This window comes from Mustela lutreola, chromosome 2 (genome assembly GCF_030435805.1).
Source record: "Mustela lutreola isolate mMusLut2 chromosome 2, mMusLut2.pri, whole genome shotgun sequence".
NCBI classification, from domain to species: Eukaryota; Metazoa; Chordata; class Mammalia; order Carnivora; family Mustelidae; genus Mustela; species Mustela lutreola.
The window spans coordinates 20,076,931-20,103,017 of NC_081291.1; the positions used below are offsets into that span (position 1 = coordinate 20,076,931).

A 26,087-nucleotide genomic window follows, 5' to 3' on the forward strand; every position below is an offset into this window, starting at 1 on the left:
ACAGAATATGAGAGCGGAGACAAGGGGTAAAAACCTGTGGGGAAAACAAATCGGCCCTTCTCTCCTCCTTGGGGACTGGGTCTGTGCACATGTGCACATTGGGGTGTAAAGATGACAGTTTGCTTCTGCATGTGTGAGTGTGTGTGTTATGGCTCAATACACACCCATCTGCGTGCACGGGCCTGGGTGTTGGGGGTGGGGTGGGGTAGGGCCTCTAGATGCCGCCTAGGGCTTCTGCGGGAGTCCAGGAAGTGAACTCAGTGGGTCTCTTTGTTCCAGGCTAGGGTCTTGGGTGTGTGCACGTGTGTGGGTGTGCGCATCGTATACCCCTGCCCGTGTCGGTCCAGATGACCCCAGGAGGTCTGTTCCCTGAGCTGACTCCTTCACTGAGGCCACATGCCACCACCGAACGGCCGCCACTGGGCTGTGCCATCGGGCTGTGTGCGGAGGGACACAGAGAGACGGAGAGAAGAGGTGATGAGGGGGAGATAAGGAGGTGGGAGAGGCAGCCGATGAGAGACAGATAGGCAGGCGAGATAAGGTCGGGAGAGTGACAGCAAGACGTGGAGGAGATAAGGCCTCTGGCAGCGGATGGGTGGGGGAGGTGGGGGACGAGGCGTGCCCAAGCCCAGCCCTGCCACCTAGCCAGTGCCCAGCAGTCCAAGGGTTAAAGTACCACACAAAGCCGGCTCAGGCAGTCTCCTCCTCCTGCCGCCCCCCATCCCTCCCAGCTTCTCTTTTCTTTTTGTCCTTCTCTTAGAACAAAATAATTTGTGGTGAATTCGCTCCTTCCCACAGAGCAGTGGCGATTAGACGGCGAGGCGTGAGGCCTGGACTCAGGGCAGGGAGGAAGGGGACCCGACGTGGGCACCAGGGCCAGGCTGCTCCCTGGGCTCCCTGGGTCATGCCTTAAGGCAGAAGCCCCCAGATGGGAGGCAGTGATCAAGGAGGGGCCTGAGCCTTGGGGGGGGGCGGGGGTGTCACTGAGAAATGTGGGGAGGAGGCTGGAGACCAATGCCCTCTGCTGGGGGAAACTGAGACTCAGAAACAAGAAAGGACAGGTCAAGGCCATTTGACCCCAAGTGGCAAAGCCAGGTCCTTCATCCTCCCAGACTTCTCCTTCCCAGGTTTTAGGACTTGAAAGATTGACTGATTGACTGATTGATTTACAGAGCATGAGTGGGAGGGACAGAGGGAAAAAGAATGTCAAGATGATGCCACACACTGTGTGCAGAGCCCTGCACGGGACATGATCTCACGACCCTGAGATCAGGGCCCGAGATCACAACCCGAGCCAAAACCAAGAGTCGATCGCTTAACCTACTGCACCCCGTCAGATTTCAGGACTTTAAAAAATATACCCTTTCCCAAGCTGCCGCTCGGGGGACAGGGGACGTGTGGAGGCCCTATCTCAGCCACACTGGTGGAAGCCTCTGCCAAGTGTTCCCTTGGCCCACTTGCACCAGCAGGGGGCGCAGCTGCCTGGCTTCTCAGGGCAGGGGATGAAGTTCCCACACTTGATTCCCCTGTCAAGGTCATTCCCGGGTGTCCCAAACAGGGCTGTCCACAGCCGTGGCAGCCCCTGATCAGAGCAGCCTTCTGACAGCTCTCCTCCGGGGGCCCAGGAGTTCCTCCCCACTGGGTCCAGGGTGCCCCTGCAAATTGGCATGGTGCCTGGGCCAGGGCTCAGGGACCCCAGAGGGAGTGGGTCTCCAGGTATCAGGGTCATACCCCAGGGCTCTGAAAGGCAGCATCAGGGCTTGAAAGCAGGCACCCTGCCAGGAGTCACCTCATCTCTGAAGCTCAGTGTCTGATTTATTAAATGAGAGACCAGCAGTCCCTGCTTTGCAGGCTGATGGAGGACTGCAAGGATCCTATGCTATTGTTGCTATTGCTATTGTTGGAGATCACCAGAATTCTGCAGAAGGAATCGCGTTCCTCCCTGCCTCCACTCGCCCTGCTGGATCTGCACACTAAGGACCTAAAGCCATTGGCTTCCACTCCTGGGCAGACAACTTCTGTCTCCTGGGGTTGGCCCACCTCCAGCCTCACCCTCCTCCCAGGCCTCCCTGGGCAGCCCCTCTCCAACCACCCTGTCCTTGTCTCCAACACCTCAGCCTGAGCCCTGGAAGTGACAACAGAGGGGCCTAGACACAGGGATGCCACTGATAACAGTATAGCCAAGGCCAGCTCTCTTCCAACTTTCCCCAAGTTCAGGGCCTGTGTGTAATGGACCCTTGGAAAATGCATATGCCCAATTCCATGTTCAAGAGCAGAGCTCTGGGACTAGCTAGACCTGGCCTGACTCTTGTATGCCTGCCTGCAGCTATGCTACCTCTTGGAGCCTGGGGCTCTATCTGCCACACTTTTTCCCTGTCCCAGGAGCCCTCTAGGATCGCCCTCTGCTTGGCCCTGGTGCCAGCATTTGAGGCCTCTCCCGCCATTGACCTGGCATGCCCCTGCAGGCTTCTGGGTCCCCAACCCATCCTGATGCCCACTACCACACTTTTGCTCATGTTGTCTGTGCTTCCCTTCCCTTCCACCCTTCCCTGCCTTTCTAAACCCTTCCTAGAGCAAAGGTGGTAAAATGGGCTAGGAGGCGTTTCTGGGGAGATGAGAGCTAAATCCTAGAGCTTCAGGAGCCGGTCAAGCTACCAGCCAACCCTGTCCCCCAATCCCTTCGATTCGCCTCTGAAACAAAACAGCCCTCGTTCCTTCCACCCCAACTGCCTCACCCCTCGTAACATTCCCCTGGACTTGTTCCAATTGCCCCTGTCCCCTGGGGTGGGCCATGAGCTGAGCCCCATGTCCCAATGAGACCCGAGGGATCGAGCTCAGCAGATGGCCCAGCGCTGGGAGATAGGTCATTTCTCCACTGATGCTCTCTGAGGAGGTGCTTTCTCCCTGGAGGCCCCACAGGAAGCCTGGGAGAGCCCAGGGCAGACAGCATGGCCAGAGCTGATGCCTCTAGAACCCAGACTCTAGCCCTGGTCCCTGGTCCCAGCTCGGATGTGACAGACAGGCCGGCATGCACCGGGAACAGGGCCTCGGCCACCGCAGCAGGACTGCATGCCCGCTGGTGTCCTTGGCCCAGCGAGCTAACTGGAAAAACCCAACAGCTCCCACGGCAGCATGGCTTCCGGGGCCCCCACCTCCGTAGAAGCATCTGGCCTACAGGTTGCGGTTTGACACCAGCTGTGATGGGGGAGGGGCGGCAGGGCTCCATCCCACAGAGTAGTGGTGGGCCAGGGCAGCGGACGAACAGACAAGCTGGCTGGAGCCAGGTGAGCACGTAGAACAGGGAGAATGGGGGAGCTGAGACCCCAAGGGACAATAATTCAGGAAGCAGCTTGCAGCCCCTTGTTCCTAGGGGTCCCTGGCTCCCCTCCCTTGTGCCAGATACCAATGGCCTCCTCCCCTTGAGGGCACCTCCCCCCATCAGTTATGGAGACCTGTCCCCCCCATCCCTGCCCTCATCGTCACCTCCCTCCCTGCCGCCCCCCTAGTGCCCCCCTTCCCCCCACCCCTGTTGCTGGCCTCAACCCCAGCCTTCTCTCAGTTCTACTGATTCTTTAGTCAAGCAGTATTTCTGGCTAGCCTTTCGGCCTAGGGATGTCCAGGGCTTGTGGAGGCCCCAGAACCTCTGCCCAGCCCCCTGCATCCCTGGGTAGTTGTACTAAAGAGAGGAGGTGAACCCAGAAGGCAAGTGGAAGAATGGCGACCTTGGACGGGCAGCACAGGGATCCACACGGGGGCGGATGGAGCCAGCCTCGTCCCCACAGCTCCCAAGCGTCCTGACTGGGAGTGGGGTTGAGTTCTGAGATACCTGGGAACAGAGACAGCCACCACAGGAGACCACGGGCCCTAGAAAGCTGGCGGTGGCGGCGGGGCCTAACCCTGAGCCAGCACCCAACCTGCCCATGGAGAGAAGTAAGGTGTGCAGAAAGGGGAGGGAAAGGAAGGTGAGGAGAAGCAGAGCAGGGCAAAGTTGGAAGAGGGAGGATGGTGTGTTGGCTCTGGCCACCCTGGGGCAGATGTTTTCATACTTGACCTCGCTGATCCTGGACAATCTGAAGAGGGACTCTTCTGATCATGCCCATTTAGTGGACAGGCCACTGAAGGCCAGAGAGCTTAAGTTCTACAGGAGAGCTCAGATTCAAATTGAATCTGTCTGCCCCAAAGCCCTTGCTTCGGGTCCCACTCTGTGCAGTCTGGTTTTCCGCACTTAGTCCCATACTTGAAGGTGAAGGGAGCACAGGGCATCAGCAGGGGCCCTGGGGGGCGGGTTGGGGTCACACAGAAGACCTGAGGACTATGGGAGGCAGGAGATCCATTCTGGAGGGGCGGAGGGGCGGACCAGCAAAATCAGCCTGATCAACTAACCAACCATCCAACCCTAGGAGTAAAAACAGGCGCGCGTGAGCCTCCTCTCCGCAGCGAAGGTGAACGGGCCCTAATCTCTGGAAAATTAAATCAGAAAGAAAATGGAACGAGAAAGATTTGACACAGGCTGGGCCCGGCTTCTGGCTGTCTCCTCAAACGCTCAGGCAGAGCTCAGTGTTCAGCTAGCTGACTGCCCCAGCACCCTTGCCCCCTCCCACCACTAGGTTCCTGGGCAGGGTACAGACAGGATTACTCCTTACCCTGGCTTTGTGGGGGAAATCGAGGGTATTGACATAGCTGCTAATCACCCCTGAAGACCATAGGATCGAGGGAGTAGCCGGGCGCCCTGTGGTCCCCTCCCACTGAGAGCACTCGGGATAGATGCAGGACAGGCTGCGACTCCTGGGCTTTTCCTGAGCTCCACAGCCCAGCTCCTGATGGACAAGGGGAACTGTCCCCCAGTAGGTGCACAAAAACCCCGACCCAGCTGCTCTGGCAACACGCCAGGTCCTGGTCTCTGTGTGTGACCAACAGCTCCCCGGGGGGCCGGGGAGTAGCCCCCTCCGTCACCCTAGAGCACAGCAAGGGCCCCTCATAGGACACAGTCAGTGCATGGGCAGGGGTCGTGGGCCACACGCTGACATGTCCCCCAGCTGCTGACGTTCCCCAACTGTCACGGCAGCTCTCATATGGCCATGCCACCCTGCCACTGTCCTGAGGTGGGGGGGAGCTCCCCAATTAGCCATCTATGGTGTCATGTCACAAGCAGGGTCAGGACATTGTGGTACCGGCTGCCACATGATTAACATTCCTATTGAATAGGTATTTCCTGGAATGAATCCCCGTTTACGGGAAGTCACAGACACCACGCAGGCCACACCAATGCGGCCCTGTGTGGGCTCCAGTGGAGAACACGAAGGCGGTGTGGAGGCGGGGAGGAGGGCTCCTGGCCTGGCTTCCAGGAGCAGGTCAGGATGTGGCCCCCCAGATCGGTGGCCCCTTAATTGCTCCACTTCCTCCCCAGCCCTGGCCCCACATCCTCACATTTCCGAACGCCACATCCACGCCACAGGCTCTGCGGCCCTCTTAAGCCTGGGGCAGCAGAAATGGACCAGATCTTGTCCCCGCCCTCCTGGGACTCACCCAGTCATCTAACAACAGCAGAGGGGTAGTGGCAGGGAGAGGCAGGCAGGAGACCCCGGGGATGGGGCTGACCTCCTTGTGATGGGGGGCGTCTGGGAAAAGATTAGGAAGGCCTTACAGGGGAGAGGCTGAAAGGCTGGGTGGGAGTCTGCGGGACTTGGGGCTGGTCGGGGGATAAGGGGGCTGGGCAGGAGGAGTGGCAGGTGTAGAGGCTGGGAGGAAGGGAAGTCAGTGGGCCCCTTAGCAGCAGGAGTACAGGGGTGTGTGGAGGGCAAAAGGGAGTCTGGCAGTCAGATTCTGAGCAGAAAGGGAGGTAGCCGCCCAGGAGTCTCAGGGGAGGGGGAGTGTGGCCTAGACCATCAGGTGAGAAGGTTCTGGTGGCTCAGTGGCCCCTCAGCCCCCCAGAGGCAGCTGCTAGAAGCTCTCGCTGGCAAATTTCCCTTAGAAAAACTCACAGGGGCACAAAGCCCCGCCGCCACCCCCAGCAACGCCTCCCTGTTTTTAAAGTTAAAGTTTAGTTGACTGTCATCCATTACCGCAATTAGTACATTATGTCTAATTATGCAATTAGTGTAAAAAGTGCACTTGCTGCTGAGAATGGGAAATTACGCTGCCTCGTTACGTTGTAAAATCCATGTCATAAAAAGGCTCAGTCTCTTGTTTTTCAAAAGACACAAAACCCAACACAAAACAATAAACCCAATCCTCCCAGTTGAGCTAGAGCCAGTCTGCGAGGCCCTCCCTGCACTTGCCTCCCCACGCAGACCCCCACCTCTGTGAGGTCGACTGCTCGCCACAGGGCAAGGCCTGAGCCTCCAAGATGGAACGCGTGCAGGGCCCATTCCTGGGTGTGGCCCATCTTCAGCCTCTGAAACAGATGTGAATTTCTAAGCCGACTTTAAAACCACAATAATCCTGATTATCCATCCATTATTCCAGACTTGACTTGGAGCAAGACCTCTGCATGTTAAGGCCTGTGTATTTCAGGTGAGAGCAGTCCTGGGGTGGGGGGAGGGCATGGCTCCACCCAGCTCCAAGCACAAATCCTTTCTCCAGTGTTCCCGAGGGCCCAGGTCTGAGGTTCCTGATGGCACCCGTGATGACGGGGCATTTTCCAGCTTAGGGGAAACTGGAGGAACTTTCCCACACTCCAGACTCCCAAGCCTTGGGAACATTGCCTGGATAGAGAGGGAGCTCCCCGTCACAGGAAGCATGCAAGCGCAGTTTGATGTCAAGGGTGCTGAGCAGGAATTCACTCATGGTCATGTGCAGCTGCTGGTCTCCAGGCTGCTGTCATTAGACAGCAGCTTTCCCACACCTGTGCACCTATGTGAAGCTTATAGTCTGTGACTTTCTTCCCTAGGTTCTGGCTCCCTTGGTGGCCAAGCAAATTGTCTGGGGTGGGTGGGAGGTGAGAAAGGAATCTGATAGGGTAGGGGCTTGTCTCGCTATCATAGAGGTGACAGTGCCAGGAGGTCAAGTCCATGGGGCTGGGAGGGCATACTCTAGTGTCCCTGACTGCCTGTGTCAGCACTGGGCACCTGTGTATCTCAAAAGGGTGATGCAGGGCCATGGCAACTCCCTCCCAGACAAGAATCTGCCCCGACCTCACAGAAGTGATGCACGATCCTCCCACGGCTGCCACCGCCCAGCTCAGACAAGGTGCTCCCAGAGCCGAGAAGCGGAAACCTGGAGCCCCAGCATCCTAGGGCCTACGGGGCACCAGGGCCCCTGCAACCCCACCCCCCTGCACTGGGCACCTATTAGTTCTGGGTGTGCCCAGGTGTCTGGGTGCTGTCCACACCCCAGTGGAAAGCAGCCAGGTTGTGGGAATGGAGGGTGCCTGGACCTTTCTAGAGGGACACCTGTTGCCCAAACACAAGGTGTGGGTCGCTGACAGTTCTGGCCCCCAGGCCTTTGTGTACTCACGTGCTCCTGCAGAGCAGGGGAGCATGTCATGGCCCAGCCACGTGGATACCAGAGGAGAATCTCAGGGTCCCTGTCCCCCAAATTTGGTCCCGGAGAGCCTCAGGAGCAGGGGACGGGAGCCCGAGGTGAATGCAACTGCAGGCAGATCCAGAGCCCCTGCTGGCTGCCAGCCCTGAGCTGGGAGCCACCGGCTGTTGAGGCAGCTGGGAGGGAAGCTGTGCCCAGCACACCAGCCGGCACGGGGGAGTGCGAGTAAACACACCCGCGCTTCCCAACTCGTGTGGCTGGTGTGGGCGCCTGTGTTTATGGGAAACAGGTTGTTTGTGCCAGCGTCTGGGCCCCCTTGCCACCCACCCTGGCTCGGCTTTCTCCCTGTCTCCCCACAGGGTGGGCCCCACCTTCCTTCCCCCAGGATGCCTCAGCCTCTCAGCTACAGAGAGACAGGAAGGGGGTGACAGGCCCTCCCCTCCAGGTGGTGAGCCAGGGCTCAGTGCTTCACCCATGGAGTCGGAACGCTCCTCAAAAGCAGGTATGGTGATCGTCCCCATTTTACAACTGAAGAAACCAAGGCTGTGTCGGCTGGAGATATGGGCTAGAGACTAGGCTGGGGGTGGAGGAGTCCATAACACTGGGCCTCTAAGCTCCAGTCAGCAGATCCAGGTCCTAGGGTCCAAGAAGCCCCCGCCCACACCCCTGCCCACAAGCCTGGTCACCACCTTGAGGAGCCCTGGCCCAGCATGGCCTTAGATGTGGACCCTGCCCTCAGAGCTGGGGGACAGCTCCTTTCTTCCACACATGGCCTGGTCTCTTGGTCTGCCATTTGGCTTCCTCAGTCCCTTTACCCCTGCGCCTGTCTGGGCCCTGTGAGGCCCTACCTTCTGCTTCTCAGGGGCGAGAGTCCTGGCAGGCCAACGTGCAGGGCTCTGGGAGTCGGAGGGCAGGGGAGCCAGCAGACTCTTGGTGGCCCAGGGAGGACTCCTGATCATTTCATGGCTCTAGCTGTTATGGAGATCTTATCTAAGTGACTGTCCCTCAGTCCAGAGTGTCAGAAACTTACCCCCATAAACACCCTCATGAGATGGGTTTGAGGCTGGCCCCAAGGCACAGAGCAAAGGACAAAGCCGACTTCCTCTGCCCACATCACCTCCATTCCACCCTCTCAGCAGGGCCTGGGACAGGCCTCTCAGGGACCCCAGATGGCCAGACACCGACCTTGTCCTGTGGGTCCCACGCCCACCTGACTTTCTTTATCCGTCCCCCTCCCTGACCTATGACAAGGGCACCAGGAGGTGCTCAGCAACTGGGCAGCTTCTTATCTCACAGACGAGGAAACTGAAGTGGCAAAGAGTCGGAATCTGTCCCAAGGGGAGCCCTTCCCGTCCCCGGAGCCCCCTCCACTTGCAGCAGAGAATGGCTAAAAAGCTGTGGCCTGAATCCTGGCCCTGCCCTTTTCCAGGCGCGTGGCTTGGCATGAGCCTTCGCCCTCGGCATCCGCACAGCCTTGAGTTGCCTCAGCCAGGCCTTGGGGGTGTTCCCTCAACGATGAAAGGTCAAATGCAAGGTGCTGCTGGCTTCTCCTGGGGCCTCCTTCCAGGGCTGCTCCCAAGGCCCTCACAGATTTCCCTGCCCCACGCTGTCCTGCAGGGCCAGACTTTCCAGGCCTTGCAGGCTGGAAGTCTGCCCTTTGCTCCTGAGACTGGCTGCTGAAGGCCTTGCCAAATAATGACAGCAGCAATCACAAGGAGAGGCCCTCAGGCCAGATGCTTTTGTGAAAACATGAGTCAGGTATGGGGAGAAAGATGGAGACAGAACTAAGGCTGGGAGGTAGCTGTGGCCTCCTGTGGTATCAAGGGACCATTTGGGGGCACCTGATGGCTCAGTGGGTTAAAGCCTCTGTCTTTGGCTCAGGTCATGATCCCAGGGTTCTGGGATTGAGCCCCATATCGGCTCTCTACTCAGCGGGGAGTCTGCTTCCCTTCCTCTCTCTCTGCCTGCCTCTCTGTCTGCTTGTGATCTCTGTCAAATAAATAAATAAGATCTTAAAAAAAAAAAAAAAAAGGGACTGTCTGGGGGCAAGGTCACCACAGGGTCCTGCCCCATCCCTGTGCACACGCTGTAGCTCCAGGTACACACGCCAGACCTCGTGGACGAGCTCACACACACACCGACCTCACCACATTCGGGCCCAGTGCCCCAGAAGCTACTTGGGACCTTGCCAGGCCTCACACTTAGGCTCATAGAGAAAGCACCATAGCCTGGATGGACCCACTGGCTGTCATGGGGTGTCACCTGGGTGAAGCTCTGTGGGTTTCCATCCGTACCTCAAAAGGTGGTCTGCAGCCATCTGATACGTTCTAAGTAGTGAAGCTTCCCTGGCCCCAGATGGTTGGGGCTACCTGAAGGTCTTGGTCCTAAATCCCGCTGATGGACACGGCCTTGGAAAGGTTCCTAACAGCAAGGGTGCTGGGCCTTGTGGCAACAAGGACATGGCTGACGGAGAGTGGCTTCTAGATCTGGTCCCTAGGAGGGTCACAGTGCTCAAGTGTCGGGTGCTGCTGACAAGGCAGAGGGGGCCAGAGCTGAGCAGGACCGTGTCCGCTGTTGAGTGTGCAAGTGAGGGTACGAGGAAGCAAGCCATGCCGGGCTATCTTACCCACACTCTGCATCAGCGCCTCCCAACCCCATCTCTGTCCTTCCCCTTGTTTTTCTTTTATTTTTCTCCTACTTCCAATTTATAGGCTCTTCTCGAATTTTATGTATCTTTGTAAGTGCCCTAAAATCTTCTGTTGTGTATGTCAGAAGCATACATAAACAAACAGTATTTGGACAACGGAGGCCGTGCACACGCTGGAGCCACACTGAGGACAAGCACATACCGGGGACGCATATGCACCAAGGACACGCACAAGCTGGGGACACACACCAGAGGGGACCCCTTCTAGATCCCCTCATTTGGACAGGGAAATTGCAGATTTTCACCACACGAGGGTTTCCCAGCACGTGGGGGCTAGTGATCTCCACACCCCTCTGAGCTGGGCACTCCTGAGCCCGCCTGGCCCCTCTCTGCCCCTCCCCGCATTGCACTGTGGGTTGGGAGGGCCCAGCTCCAGGCTCTCTCTCCATGAGTGTGAGAACCCAGCGGCCACCAGGCCCAGTGCTTGTCTTCACTGAGTCCGCACGCAGTGTTTGCCGTGCAAACGAACTGTGCAAACAGGACTGGGTGCCTGGCTACACTGGCGAGCACCACGAGGGCCCTTGATCTGAACAGCCATGAACTTGGAAGTGAGAGTGCTGTGCTCGGGGGAGGCTGATGCTGTGTCTGGACTCCCACTCCAGGTGGGCCACCTCCTCGGTACCCAGCTTTGGGGGCTACTTGACGGGGTGAGGACCACCATCATTTTATGGGGGCAGAAAACGCTGGCCACACCAGTGGGGCCTGTGTGGGCATCCATGCTGGCCATCCATTGTGTCGAACCCTCACAAGCCCTAGTTATTGTCCCCATTTCACAGACAAGGACACTGAGGCACAAAGTAATTGGTGGAGCTGGGATTCAATGACTGCTACACAGACTAAGCACAGGCTGGGGCAGCTTCCAGACCCCTCTGGTCTCCACTCCATGGGAAGCTGTGACCCTCCGCAGCCCCAACCCTGCCTCCCAGGCCTCCTCCTCCAGGAAGCCTTTCTGAATGCCCCTTCAGCTATGTCCCTGGGGCCTCTTGCCTGGGGCTACGGACATCAGTGGGGGTCAGCTAACCCAGGTGTTTGCAAACCTTGCCCTGTTTTAAATGTTCCGGGAGAGCTCATCATTCAGAGGCACCTGGGTGAACCCTCACAGGAAATGCAGCCCCTTCAGGACAACAAGCCCCTAATTCATCTGCCCAGGATCATCACTCAGATGGAGGCCTGGTGCCCACTGAATCCTCAGTGGGCCCACTGGCAGCCAAAGAATGCATCAGGCCCTGAGGCCTGCTGTCATTTGTCCAGCCGGTCTGCCCAGTGGGATTGTGGGGAGGACAAGGAAGATCCCCACTGGACCCAGGGGTGGGCATGCCCCAGAGAGGTGTGTCTACCTGCAGGAAACCATCCTAGCCTCGCCAATCTGGAAGTATAGCACCTCAGGATCCAGGTGGGCAAACTCAGTCCAAAAGGGAGGGGTCAGCAGCAGGGCAGGGCCAGGAAGACCCAGGCTCCAGCTGCTGGCACCTCCTTCTGTGCTAGGGAGGGTGGGGAAGACTTTCCAGAAGAGGAGTGGAAATGGATAGGCAAGAAAGAGCGTACGCCTGGCCGGGGATGGCAGACAAAGGCAGAGCCAAATGAATAGCTAGGCACAAGGCCTGTGAAGAAAGCTGCTAGGCAGGGGTGTCTAGCGACAGGACAGAGGTCCCTCCTTGGAGCCTCGGGTGGGAACTCTCTGACAACTGTGGGGTCACCTGGAAGACTGGGAGAGGGAGGCCTGGGCTTCTGTCCCCTCTGCCCTCCCTCCCCCACATTCCCTAGACCTAGATGCTCGCCAGTCTCAGCGGTGTCGATGCTCTGGGCTCCCGCGTCCTCTGCTCAGCGACCTCCAGCAGGAGGGAGGGACGCCTGAGCTTCTAGCTCCGTCAAGGGCTCCCTGAGCAAGGAGGCATCGAGGGCAATGATACCAGCAGGACGAGAGCGGAACAAATTGCCCCAATTATGTAAGGTGGCCCTATTTCCTCCTTAGCAGGGAGAGGAGACTGGGGAAGCAATGTTCTTCATAACCCCTCCCCCACCCACGCCACTGGGGCTACTGGGAGACCCCTCACAGAGGCCCACTCACAGTACCCCCTGCCCCAAGCAAGGTCTGTAGACCCAGGTCACCAGGGGTGCTGGGGAAGGATCTTGGGGAAGGACTCCACAGCCCCTTTCCTGGGGCATGCAGAACAGGATGGGGGCGAGAGGCCCAGGTCTGTCCTGTTCGGTGCCTCTGAGTGTACCCTAACCCCTCTGCTTTTCTTGCCTGTACACTGGGGTAGGTAGCTCATGCCCTAGACTTCACTCCTCTGGCCCCCATGGAGCCCGAGGGAAATCTGAGCCTTTCCAGAATCCAACTACATTCCCTACCCTGCCATACCTCCACCGGGACGTGCTCAGGTCTAAGCCAGAAGCCCGTTCCTCCAGGCTCCAGAACCAGGCTAAGATGCCAGACAGTCATGTCCACAGCAGGGCCTCTGGAATGCCCTTGCCCTGCCCACTCTGCCCCCCAGGGCCTGGATACCTCCATCTTGGGAGAGTACCCTAGGGAGCCCTGCAGAGGCCCCAGGCTAAGGCTCTAAGGTAGTGCCCTGCTTCTCAGCCCCAGCTTGGCACAGGTAGTCTCTGCATGGGCCCCTCTTCCAGCCAGGAACTGGGTGTGCTCTGCCTGGGAAGGCTGGCCAGCCAAGGTGGCTGGGGAAGCCCTCCTACACAGCCCCATGCTTTGCTGGGCTGCCAACGTGCCACGAGGCCCCGGCTCTCAGGCTCTTTGAGTTTACTGTGCTAGCTGGTTAGGGCTGCTGAACTGTAAATTTATCTCCTGCCATAAATACAGGCAACGCAGGAGCCCATGTATGTGCCTGAGTATGCGTCTCTGTATGTATGCTGGGAGGCATTGTGTGTTCGTGTACAGGAGAGGATGGGTACACCAAAGTGGGGTGGTATTCCTGGGAGTGTGCAATGCACGCCTAAGCATGTGTTCCAGGGTGTGTGTGGGTTGCTGGGTATGTGTGTGTCCAGGAGCACGTATCCCGGCATGCACTCCTCCAGGCTCACTACGAATGAGGCAGGTGCATCCTTCCCTGAGGGTGGCCCAGAGTCACCTGTCTCTCTGCTCAAGCACAGCACACAGTGGGCCTTGGGGAACATCTGTGTGCACACTGTGCGTATGACGGACCCGGGGAGTCCTTGAGTCCTTGAGCAGTCCTTCGTCTCCCTGCCTGTCATCTCAGAGGGACTAGAGCCCAGTCCCGGTTACATATGCATACTGGCCTGGTGCCTCCTTCCAGCCACTGATCCCACAGACACGGAAGCCCCCCCTGCATGGCCTGCCAGAGGCTGCAGCAGACAGAGCCCCGGGGCGCAAATTCCTTCCCCTGCGAGACAGGAACGGCAGGACGGCAGGACGAGGTGATCCTTCCTGCCCAACCCCACTCCCAGAGAAGAGGATCTAGAAACACCACGAAAACAATTGATCTCCTTGCTGATAGTGGGTAAGAAAAAATTACCTTTCTCTAAACGCTAAAAATAAAGCCCAGTTTCCTAAAAGCAGGGCTCTCCCTAGACTGTGGCTTTAGCAAGGTTTTGTTGTTAATTCCAAACGTGGATTTGCTGGAGAAGCCGGGTGCTAACCCTTGGCTGCCTCACTGAGGGGCTCAGCCGTGGGGCAAGATGGTGCCCCTCCCCGCACACCCCCGCGAAGGAGCTAAGCCGGATCTTGCCATGTAGTGAGCCCAGATGTTGCTATCCCAGGCAGGCGGGAAGAGGGCAGCAGAAACGGGGTCCATATGCTGCCTGTGCCCGGCTAATGGGCTGACAAATTAGGAGGTTTCCCCTCTAGGAGGTGATGAATGAGCAGCAGCCCAGGAGAGCTGGGGGATGGGCCACCTCACCCTCAGTACTCCTTGGGCTCAGCCCTGACTTGGCATCTAGGGGGTGCCCAGGCCAGGACCAAGACTCTTGAGGGGTGAGGCTTGGTGGCTGAGGAAGGGGGGGTGACTGTGGGTATGAGTGGGGGAAGGTAAGAGAGGGCATAAGAAGGTAACCTCAGCCTTGGAGAATGTCCCCAAATGGGCCCACACCAGGGAGGCCTGAATTCCCCAGGCTGCTGTCATGCCTGTGAAGGGCACCTCTGAAGAAGGTTAAAGTGCCGCTAACCCTTTTCAGCCTCCTCTTTAAGACCATCATCACCGCACACAACGGCCCCAGCGCCTTGCTGAGAAGGAGGCGAGAGAGGCGGCTGGTCCGTGGGCAGCACTGTCATGTGCGAGCCTGTGCCCTGAGGACCGATCGGGATACGGAGGGACCTGAGGCACCACAGAGCAGGGCGGCGTCTCCCACAGAACTGTAGGAGGGCAGGCTCCTGGGCCGTGGAGATGTGCAGGCAGAGGTGGGGAGCCCTGTGGGGAGGGGTCCAGGGCACCCGAGTCAAAAGCCAAGTGCGGCCTCCAGAGTTAGCACACCCCACCACAGAGGGCGTCAGTCTCAGTCCTCTCTGGGGGCGGGGGTAGAGGATCAAATGATCTTATCTGTCCTTTCTGACCTGGGAGTCCAATATCCTTAATTTGCTCCCCAAATCATTATATGCTCAGGACATCTAGAATGGGCCAGGATTTCTGCATTCTTTTGACAAAGGCGGGCCTGGCTCCCTTGGAAAGCCGTCCAGCCAGGCAAGGCAGCCCCTGACCCAGGTTCTTCTGTAGGCTCCCTGTCCAAACCACCCCCAGCCCCAGCCCGCCCCCACCCCGTGTAAACAGAACCCGCCTGCTCTCTCCCAGGGGCTGCTAATTCCTCGCCAGAACTGCTCGGACGTGAAATTGGAGTGAGACAATGTGTGTTTAAGGAAATGAATCTCGCATCTTAAGAGGCTCGGGGAGCCCGCCCTGCACCCCCATCACCCTGCCCGCCCACCCGGAGCCAGGCAAGGAGCACTTGGCATCAGGGAAGAGAAAGGCGGAGGTGACATTCAGTGCCAAATTAGCAGCCGCCGCAGCCAAATATTGTACTTGCCTCCAATCTTCTTTTATTTTTCAAAAGAAAAGGCTTTTACAAAGTGAAAGAGGCTGTTGGAACACCAAGGCTGACGATAGTTTTAAAAGGCATGCCCGCCACACGCATGCCCATCGTAGAGCTTCCCCTCCCCTCCTCCCTGCTTGCCGTCTCCTCCCAGCTCTCCGTCTCCGCCCTGCTTGCAGCAGCACCCCCCAGGGCCCCTGCCTCCACGGTCAGGCCCTCTGGGGCCTGCCTCCCAGGCTGACATCATAGGTGTTCTTGGCCAACACGATCCAAAAGCTCTGACCCTGTGCTGCTCCTGGACATGGGACCGCCTCTGAGCCACCTCCCCTGTGCATGGAGCCCTTGCCACTGAGGGGTCATTTGTGGTATGTCAAGAACCACCTGGACTACAGAAGCCTCCACAGAAGTGACCAGCCCACGGCCTCTGCAAGGACTCCTTGTCCACTTCCTGACGGTCCTCAGTGCTTGTGCTCGCCCCCATCATTACTAGCCCCCTTCCACTAAGAGCTAGATGCTGCACGGCCCCCACTCATCCGGGGGTCCAGCCCTCAGAACTCAGCCTGCCACCATGGGTTACTAATTTATTAATCCACAGAGCTGAGGAGACACCCTCTGCTTGCTCCTCCAGAGGAAACACTGTTTTCACCCCTGACCCCTTGACCAAGTGCTGGGTCATCTCACTCACCACCGGGAGCCAAAAGGGACAAGGTTTTATTAACCATGCAGACTTAGCCCACATTACCCATTTCTTTAAACCGGGTCTGCCCCACACCTTGATTTCCTTGTAGAGGGAGAGGATGCGGAGCCTGTTAGCTCTAGTGGTTGGAGGTCCCTAAGTCTGGAGCCCCCACCTGACTCTGCCTCGGGCTCTTCCCAGTCTGAGTGCCCCCAGGTCCCTCCTAGTAGTCCTGGAAGGTGGGGGCTTGGCCACGCCCCATTTTACAGTTGGGACCCTGGGCTTAGGGAGCTCTTGGGACTTGCCCAAGGTCTCAGCTGGTGAGAGGCATAAGGAGAACCTGGATCTGATTGGGTGGCACCACACCATGGTTGCTGTGGTATGCTGCCCAGATCCCCCGCACCCGCCTTCAGGACAAGCCCTTGTTCCCCCAGCTGCAAGCTGCTGCCTGCTCTCCACAGAGTCCCAGCCTGGGCTGTGGCCTGAGAGCAGGGAGCCGCCTCAGCCGTGCTCGGTGGACACACAGGTCAGGCAGAGCAGCATGAAGGGCCGACCCCAGCTGGGGACAACTCCAAGGGGTGAGGCCGGCTCCAGTGCTCTCTGCAGAACTGGCGGAGGCTTTGGTTATGACTGCGTCACAGCCACACTTCTGCTGCCCAGTCTGGCTTCCTTTCCCCCTCCCAGGTGTGGTCCCCAGGAGTACGCCCCCAGGAAACACCTGCACTCCAGCCTCTGTTTCCAAGTCTGATTCCAGGGAGCTGACCCCACCACAGCTAGTGCAGGGAGTGGTACCGAAAGTCAACTTTATTATTTTTTTAAAAAGATTTTATTTATTCATTTGACAGTGAAAGAGAAAGAGCACAAGCAAGGAGAGCTGGAAGCAGAGGGAGAGGGGGAAGCAGGCTCCCTGATGTGGGATCCCGATGTGGGGAGACCCTGGCATCATGACCCCAGCTGAAGGCAGATGCTGAACTGACTGAGCCACCCAGGTGGCCCCCTGAAAGCCAGCTTTAAAGTGGGCACTGTCTTTGGCTGAGGGCCTCACCATGGTGGTAAATGGACCCCATGATACAGTGCAATTGATCAAATGTTCACCCATCGTGAACTGACATGGGATAACTGGGGATGGGTGCAATATTTCAGGTGTCCGCAAGTTTCAGGAAAATGTAATTATAAGGACTATGGAATGGGATGGCTGTTGCTGAAGGCTATCAATGCTTTGGACAGAGACAATGAAAGGCTGAGCGTGATTAATCATGAATTTAAGGTGAAGTGTGAAAGTCAGAAGCCCCCTTGGCAGGATATAAAAAGACTCTCATCTCCAGAAGCCAGAGGCAGAAAAAGCTGAGGGCCAGGCACAGGACTTAATTAGAAGAGTGGCAAAGATCCAGAGGGAGTTACAGTCTCAATCCTAGCAGGTTGGTTACCCAAGGTCAGGACCCTGATTGGGAAGAAGTGGGTCCCTGAATTGTGGGATGGGGACATCTGGGTCACTGCACTCAAGATCTTTAAACCCCAGACTCCCATAAACTATCTGAGTCTGGGGTTTAAAGGCCAATAGCAGTGGCCATTCCGCCTTGTGAAGTGCTAGGACCCCCCTGCCCCCCACCCCCGGACTTGCTTGAAGATGATTAGGAGGTCTCTGTGTTACAAAGCAACACACTGCCCTCAGGATTGGTACTCCTCCTTCCCAGGCACCAGACCAAACACCAGAGTCAAGTCACAACATAACCGATCCAGGAAGTGCTGGGCCTGCTATGGGAGAAGAAAGGACTGTATGAGAAGGTGCTCTAGAACCTAGCTGACAGTTGGGACTACATCCTGAGGTTGCCAGGTCAAGGATGGCAGAAGACAGGCTGGGTGTGGGAGAGGACATTGACATGGGAACTCTCTCCCATGACACTAGCAAGGACCCCAGGAGATGTGGGAAGCCTGGCCGAGGAAATGGCCTATACCAAGAGAAGTAGAAATGCCAGAATTCCCATCAAAAACACCTGACAAAGAGATCCAAGGCTCAGACAAGTGGACATACCACAGTGGTTCTACCACAAAAGGCCAGAAAACCTACTGTGACCATGTTCCATGGGAAAGCTGTTTGCCAACTGAGAAGGACATAGTCAAAGAGAGGAACTCAGGGGGGCTGTCCTCTTCTCCACCTCATATACTGGGTGACATGGAAGGATTTCAGCTCCGAGGGAAGCCCAGAGTGAGAAAGAGCTCTGCGGCAGGTTTAGTGTGAGGTGAACATGGCCCTGCAGCTTAGGCCATGTGACCTAGTGGTCTGATGATACTAGAAGTATCTGTTTGGGGGAAAGATGCTGTGTGGGGTTCATGGCAGATTTTACTTTTTTAAAAGATTTTATTTATTTATTTGAGAGAGAGAGATCAAAAGAGCGAGCGAGAAAGAGCAAGACAGCACAAGCAGGAGGAGCAGCAGAGGGAGAGGGAGAAGGCAGACTCCCTGCTGAGCAGGGAGCTGCACTCAGGACTCAGTCCCAGGACCCTGGGATCATGACCTGAGCCAAAGGCAGACGCTTAACCAACTGAGCCATGCAGGCGCTCCGTATGGCAGATTCTAATAGGAGAATCACAATAGAGTTGTAGGGTCCTGACCATTTTCAACCAAACAATGTACCATTTTGATAGCAGCTCCTGGATCGTTACTGGGTCCTGGTAGAGACTGCACATGGTACCTGATTAAATGACCAAAGCATATTAAATCATCTGGCTTCTATCACACCCATGAAGTCGTGAGGTCTTTTAAGTCTAAGAGCAACCCACCTAAGAAGGAAGAGATGTACATTTGGTCAAGTATGAGCCCGGTCAGAGGGCACAAGAAAGCTGCACATGCATGTGGTCTGGATCCCGTTCATTCACTACGGTAGTGTGAATGCGCCTGTCTCACTGAGACAGCATGGAGGCTGGGGTGGTGGTGTGCCTCATGATCAATGGACGGGGGAGGAAGAAGATTGAGGTTATTCTCAGATGGGTCCGCTTGATATGCTGATATGAGCTAAAAATAGCAGCTATATTATGCCCCACTCAGGGATGGCCCAAAAGATGGCGTGAAGGAGAAATCCTCCCACAGAGCAAAAATGGCAGAATACCTGGTCATCCACCTTGTATAAAAGGTAAAGAATAGTAAGAATATGTCCAGAATATGTCACAGAAAGTGATAATCATCTTGACTGAGTGCCAAAACGAAGGAAGTCTGGAAGATCAGGGACTAGAAAGCCTGGTCAAGAGGCACGCGGATTGACCTATGGGCATGGACCTGAAATCTGAAGATCTGTGCGTGGTGGTGACCATCTGTGATAGGCGTCTCACTTGGCACACTGTTCTCAAGGTCTGTCCGCATTATAGGGTGTATCAGAACTGCATTCCTTTTTACTGCTCAGTAACATTCCATTACATGGTGATATATCACAGATTTTATTCGTGCATCTGGGTTGTTTCCATTTTTTAAAAAAAGATTTTATTTATTTATTAGAGAGAGTGAGCACAGGCAGATAGAGTGGCAGGCAGACGCAGAGGGAGAAGCAGGCTCGCCGCCGAGCAAGGAGCCCAATGTAGGACTCGATCCCAGAACGCTGGGATCATGAACCGAGCCGAAGGCAGCTGCCCAACCAACTGAGCCACCCAGGTGTCCCGGGTTGTTTCCATTTTTAAACAATCTTCCAAATCATGTTGCCATGAACATTGGCGTACAGGTTCTGTATGGACATGTCTACAGTTCTCTTGCGTGGAATGTTCTTTCAGGCACAGCAAAGCCACCGGGTTGGAGATGATGTTTAGCCAGAACAAGGAGGTGGTACTCACCCTCAGCCTAGAAGCATTCTAAGTGCCATGTCCCTAATAGGCAAGAACACACAGGTTCAGGGACCAAGAGGCTGAAGTTGGAGAGGTTTCACTCCCCTCACTCACTCACTTGGAATTTTGGCTTCCAATCACTTTAATTTTTAAGCTCTGTGAATCTACAAATCCTGGTTCCTGGAGAGGGAACGTTATCACCAGGAACACAGTGAGAGTCTCGCTGTAAGTTTCAGCTGCTGGCTGGTCACTTCAGACTCCTGAAGCCAGGAGAGCAGCAGCCACGGAAAGGTAATTGATTCTCATTATCAGGAGATCCGGGGCTAGGGAAATACACGTCAGACACCCAGGCAACCCACTGGGACGTCTCTTTGTACTACTAGATGTCTAAGTGTTAGCAAAGGATGAACAAGGGCACCAGCCATGGCCTGCGAGGGGCAGAGTGGGCAGGGCTCAAAGCCGTCTCGGATGAAGGGTCTGGGTCAGGGTGAGAGGAATCTAGGGTGGGTCCAGAGGGAGGGAGGGACAGCATGCGTACCAACTCTGGCTTTTATGTTGGAGGGAATAGCTCATCTCACTGTCCTTTGTCTTGCAAGTTTCCCAGTAAAGGGACCAGCCAGAATTCTGGAGCAACTGAGTTCCCTACATGGGGAAAACTTAACTCTCCAAAGCAAGGGGTCCAAGTGACTCAAGAGGCGGGCTCTTCTAGATACTGCTGTGGATTTCCTCTCAGAATCAGCTCTTATTCCTCACTGGCCAGGGTCGGAGGACCCACAGCGGAGTCTAATGTGGGACTCTCCCCTGCTGGAAGGGAGCCACCTCACCTGCGGTCACACCCCCTCTCCAGCAGCAGCCTGCATCCAGTGATGGGACTGTGCAGAATACAAAGGCTAGGACCCCAGCCTCAATTTAGGACATCTCCAAAGAGCCATCCCAGACCCAGAGCCCCTCCATGGGGCAGGCTGAGACCACCATTCAATTGCCTGTGGTTGGCTTCTCTCCCTGCCCAGTCCTGTTCCATACATCCCCTTACAAGTGTTGTTTTCCAGAGCATCCCCTCCCCTCAAATTAACCTTCTGTTTGCAAATTATAGTGTCTCAGAGCCTGTTTCCCAGGAACATGACCTAAGACACAGGACCCAGGCTGTCTGTCCCTGTCAGTGTCAAGCCCCAGGCCAGCCTGCAGAGGCTCAAGGCCTGTCATAGCAGCTGCTGGACTCCAGCCCCCCAGGCCTGACTTCACACCAGCAACCCCATGTTCAGGCCCCACCCCCTCCAGGAGGTAGGATTATGAGGCCCTTTTATAGGTGGAGAAACCAAAGCTCTAGAGGGGGACTAGCTTGTCCAAGGTCCTAGAGCTAGAAAGGGGCAAATCAGAGTTCGAGCTCCAGTCTGTCTGAATCTCCTTGCCCACCAGCCCCATGACCTCCATTACTCCTGCCGTAGCAAGAGACAGGGGCAGGCAACAGGCTTGGGGAGCTTGCAGGAGATAGCTCATCTTGGCCTGGAGAGGTAGAAAGGTGCTCCAAGGAGGAGATCTGGCATTCAGGCTGGTAGATCTGCAAGGAAAGGTGCTTCAGGAAGAGGGAACAGCGAGGGCAAAGGCTGGGCAATGGGCCTAATGGGGGGTGTGGAGCTTTGGTTTGGGGTGATGAATCAGGGAAGGGAGGTGTGATCTGTGTGAAGGTCAAGGTGGACACAGATCAGGCTCAGGTCCTGCATCTGTTTTACCCTGCCTCCGCTCCCTGGGTCCCATCTCCCCTCAGGTTCCGGTGCCTGCTCTGAATGGCCAATGAGGCCATCTGATTGGCTCATCAAGGGCAAATAATAGCTTTTGCTGAATTCAGCTGCAGCCAATCAGAGGCAATCAAGCACACAAGAGGCCTGATGGGCCACACAGGCGGGTGCACCCACAGGCACCAGAGCTGGCCCCTCAGTCAGGTTCCGGAAGCCTCCCTCCCCCACATTGTGTGGGAGAACTGGAGCGGAGGTCGGGGGAACCAGGGGTTCTCAGGAGGAAAAGGGGAAGGGACCCAGCTGGGCTCCACCGCATTTACTTGGCACCTGCTGTGTACCCCGAGCTCTGGAGAAACCGTGCCCTGATAAGGAGGACTCAGGCAGAGGATACACTCACCCCAGCACGCGCTCTGGAGAGCAGGCCCAGATCACAGACCCCAGGAGGGGGCCTCCTTGGGAGAAGCTTTTCTGAACCCCACAACAGCCTCCCGGCATCTGTCCCTTGGTCGCCCCCAGCCTGCCCTCCCGGGTGTCTCTGGGCTGAGTTCTTGCCTCTTCCCTGAGGAGAGTGGAGCCTCCAATCAGACCCTGGGAAAGCAATTTTTCAATCTCCAACTGCAAACACTAATACTGCCGAAGCTAATTTTATAGATTTCCACTTCGAGGCCTCGCCTTTGTCCCAGAATCCCTCAGCCCGGGAGATTAGTAGTTTAGAGACTGGAAAAAATAAGGTATTTTAAAATTCAGCATAAAACCCTCTCTTAGATTCAGTGAGCTTTAAAAAAAAATTTTTTTTTTGATTGGAAAAGAGGCTGTTAGTGAAGGAGGAGCCGGGTCTGGTCCCGGCCCCACCGGGCTGCTGTTCCAGTCCCAGATGCTTACGGCCTCAGCAACACAACTGGGACCCGCAACCCAGGGTGGGGCAAAGCCGGCGGAAGAGTCAGGCCCCATCCTGTGTGCTGGGAAGCCATGGGCCCTGTGCTCAACCCTCTGGAATGTGTGTACCCCTTTGAAGCTACCCAGGATTTCCCTGATCCCAACCTCAAAGCCTGACGAGCTACAGAGAAGGTTTAAGCCCCTGGGATTGAACAGGCCACAGGCTTAATGCCCACTTTGCTGGTGAGGTGATTCCACTCCACAGCAGACTCTCTCTGAGCCTCGGTTTCTCTATTGAACTGATGGCCAAAGTCCCTGGCCGTGGGGCACCCCCAGAGCCATGCAGCCTGGCACCACAAATCCACCATACACGCACACCCTGGCCACACGCTCACTCAGACTCTTGCCCAGGGCCCCGGCGATGGAGCACGGGACATATTTGGTGGAGCTCAGTCTGCGAGCACCTCTCTGTTGCCTCTCTCACAGATGAACAGCGTAATCACTCTGGCTCTCTGGGGGCCACAGGCTCAGAAACATCCTAATGAAAAATAAATGTATTTACAGGGAGACGTCAAAGCCGCCAGGACGAGTCAAAGTAATATGCCTGCGACCAGCACGCGGACTTTTATTTCTTCCCTCTCCACGCTCCAGGGCTGCTCCTGCGGCGTGGAGAGATAAATATTTTAAATAGCGACACTTTGGCGATGCACGGTTATGCAAGACAAGGAATAATTAGAAAATAAATTACTTTTTTTAAACACAGCGTTACAAACATCGGGCGCATCAGATTACTCCCTCCCCGCAGTCCAGGGCCACATAGCTCCAACGACTAGCCCAGCAAGGACCTCAGGGAGCAACCACAAGCCCGCATGTCCCCACCACCCCCAGACGGTGACGTCCCCTCCCGCCTGCTTGGGGAGGCTCCCAGAATCAAATTGAAGACCACACTTGGCAGCTTCTAGAAAATCTCAGCGATGGAAAGGCTTCCTCCGGCGTCTCACCAGCAGTGGCGCAGACTAAAAATAGTTTAATCTCCTTGAAAGCAAAAGGAGCAATCAGCAAAACAGACACTCGGGCCTGCATACTCCCCCCGCCGATCCTCACCACGCTCTGCCCCCATCCATCCGGGCCTGTCCCCACTGCCAAGAAGCAGCCACTTCTGACTGACTCCCGGGTCATCTCTGGCCCATCATTCAAGGCTCCTAGTGCCTGCAGCCCCAGACCAAGTGACATGTATGGTATGTGTCCTTTAAACCTTGTGACACCCCAGGAGGCAGGATGGGGAGTGTTATCTCTGCTTTACAGATGAGGAAACTGAGGCACAGAGAGGTGGAGTTTTCTTGCCCAAGGCTAGAAGTGATGGAGAAGAACAGCCAGCTCTTGCCACTAAGCCGGGGTCAGATAGTAACAGAGGAGGGGTTTGGCCTCTGCAGAAAGGAGGCTGGTGGGTTTTAATTAGCACCAAACCTGAGTCTCCAGAGATAGTTTCTGAGAAACAAAAGCTGTCCAGGGCAAGAAGGGACAAAGGCTGGTGGGGTGGGGAAGGGGAAAGTCTCGCACATTCAGGGGGCACAGGTCTGTCCGAATTGGTCTGCCACACAGATGTGTCTTGCCTACTGTGGCTGGAATGACATTGTAATTTCCCCATTTTTACCCACTGGGCTAGGATGGGGTCTGCACACCTGTGTTTCTGGCCCCAGCTCTGCCACCAGCTTTGCTGTGTGGCTGAGAGCATGTCCCTGTCCTCTTTGGACCCTCGATTTCCTCAGGGATGGGCCAAGAGGATCCGAGGGGACTGAGGACCTGCCAGGAACTCGGCTGCCCTCCAGGTCTGCCCCAGCACAGTCTCAGCCCCTCCTTACTCAGCCCTACCTCTCCACCTTTGTCCACTTGTCCTTCCTCCTTACCCACCTGCCCCAAACCAGGAGCATGGACTGTCCTGTCCCCGACCTGAGAAAACTCAAAAACAGCAAAAAGAGGGAGGGAAAGGTCAAGTGCCCAGGGCCACCCTGCAGAGGTCAGAAGAGGCACAGCCGAGGCCAGGACCTGGTCCCTGACCCAGTCCCATGCCCTTCACAATGCTCTTCATGAGCTCCCCAAGAATATTGCAGCCTCCTCAGAGTCCAGAAGTGCCTTCTGTCCCCTCCTCCCTCCTTTGGAGAATGAAGCAGGACACAAAGCAGTACGGTCAGGCTCTGGCGGGTGGTCCAGCTTGCCCGGTCTCCTGAAATGCCATCAGGGAAGTTGGAACTGAGACCTCCTTTCATAAGAATATCTTTCCTGGTAACCAGCAGCTGCAAAAAATTACTCCATAACCTTGCTCTGAGCTTTTCAAAAATAGCCTGTAGGCCTGCTTCTAGAAGGCGCTGGCTGCACTGCCCAGCCCTATCTGTAGGGCTGAGGAAGGTGGTAGCTTCATCTCCCCTCTGCCCCTGGGACCCTCTGCACTGGCTCTTCAGTCCATCCCTCGGCCCCCTGGTACACTGGCCACCTGTGCTCTCACAGCCAGTCCTTGCCTCCTGCTCCAGCTGTTGGCCTGGGTCTAGTCTCTCTCTTGCCTCCATCCCAGTCCGGCCTTTGCCTCTCCCTCTCTAGCTTTGGTCCCTCATCCAGCTCTTGCCACTACAGCTCCACATCCCTCTGCGGCTGCCTCAGCGTCCATGGGGCTTGGGTCTGTCACCCACAGCAACTCCACATCTTTCATTACTTCTGCATGACTCTGAGGGCAGAGGCAATCCTCTCTCTTTTACAGATGAGGAAACTGAGGCTCAGGTCACCTGATCGTGAGGGGCTTCACTGCATCTAATCACCCTTGAGGGGCAAGGCCCCACTCAGCCAGCCTCAGGAGAAGCTCGATTTTAACAGGTACAAGTTAAAGAAGACACTACAGGCAGACGGAGCAAGTAGGGCAAGGGGATGGCCCCGGGGAGGCCTGGAGGCGTGAGGATGAGCTCAAGAGAAGACTCACTCACTCAGAACAGCAGGAGTCTTTGGGAGCTGAGCCCTCAGTCACCAGCTAGGCTCAGGGAAATGCCCTGCCCTGGTCACAGGAGCCTTCGGTCACCCTTCCTGAGCCCAAAGACAGTGCTGGAGGTGGGGGGGGCACCCCCCTCCCCCAAGGAACAGTGGCCATGCTGTCCTTCAAGGCAGAACTTCATCCACAAAGCTCTTCCCCACTGCTGGCTGTGTAAGCCAGGCCAGCTGGGGCATCCAACTGCTCCAAGGGGGCACCTGATCATAGGGAGAGAACCGGGCTGCTCAGGTTCCGTGTTGAGCCCCCTGCCTTTCTGTCTTCTTAAATCCCCTCCTCTGTTCCCTGATGCTAACTCCTAGCCTAGACGTTCTCCCAGGCACAGGGCAGCAGTTCTCAAACTGTGTTCTCTGGAGCCCTGAGCAGGAAGCAGGACTCACGTGGAGGGTCAGGGGTAGTGAGACGGAGGTCAGGAGGCCCTGCCTGCCTGCTGCCTCCACCAGCCAGAGAACCTCCTGCTTATTCATTCACTGGCTAGGGCCTGGCATGGATTTCACTGAGTAAATGGTAAGGGTTCAGCTGCTACAGGAGCATGGCGGGGGTGGTGCCTAGTGGACTGACCTTCTCCTCTTTCTCAAAGCTCCCTGAAACCACAGGAAAAGGTTCTTTAAAATGGCAAAAACCCATGAGTCAAAGAAAACATGGAGGAGGTGCCAAAAACAACATCTGGAAGCTGGAGGCAGACGGACCATGGTGATGGACTCAGCCAGCCCTGCAAGGCTCACTTGTGCCCACAGTAGGTTCATGTGGTAAGAGTAAGCCCTGAAACCC

At 56.4% G+C, this 26,087-nt stretch overlaps 1 protein-coding gene across 4 annotated transcripts in view; it reads right to left on the reverse strand.

Moving 5' to 3' along the window:
* CACNA2D2 (calcium voltage-gated channel auxiliary subunit alpha2delta 2) overlaps positions 1-26,087 on the reverse strand; it is a 138,594-nt gene that overhangs the window by 69,308 nt on the left and 43,199 nt on the right. The window lies entirely within an intron of this gene.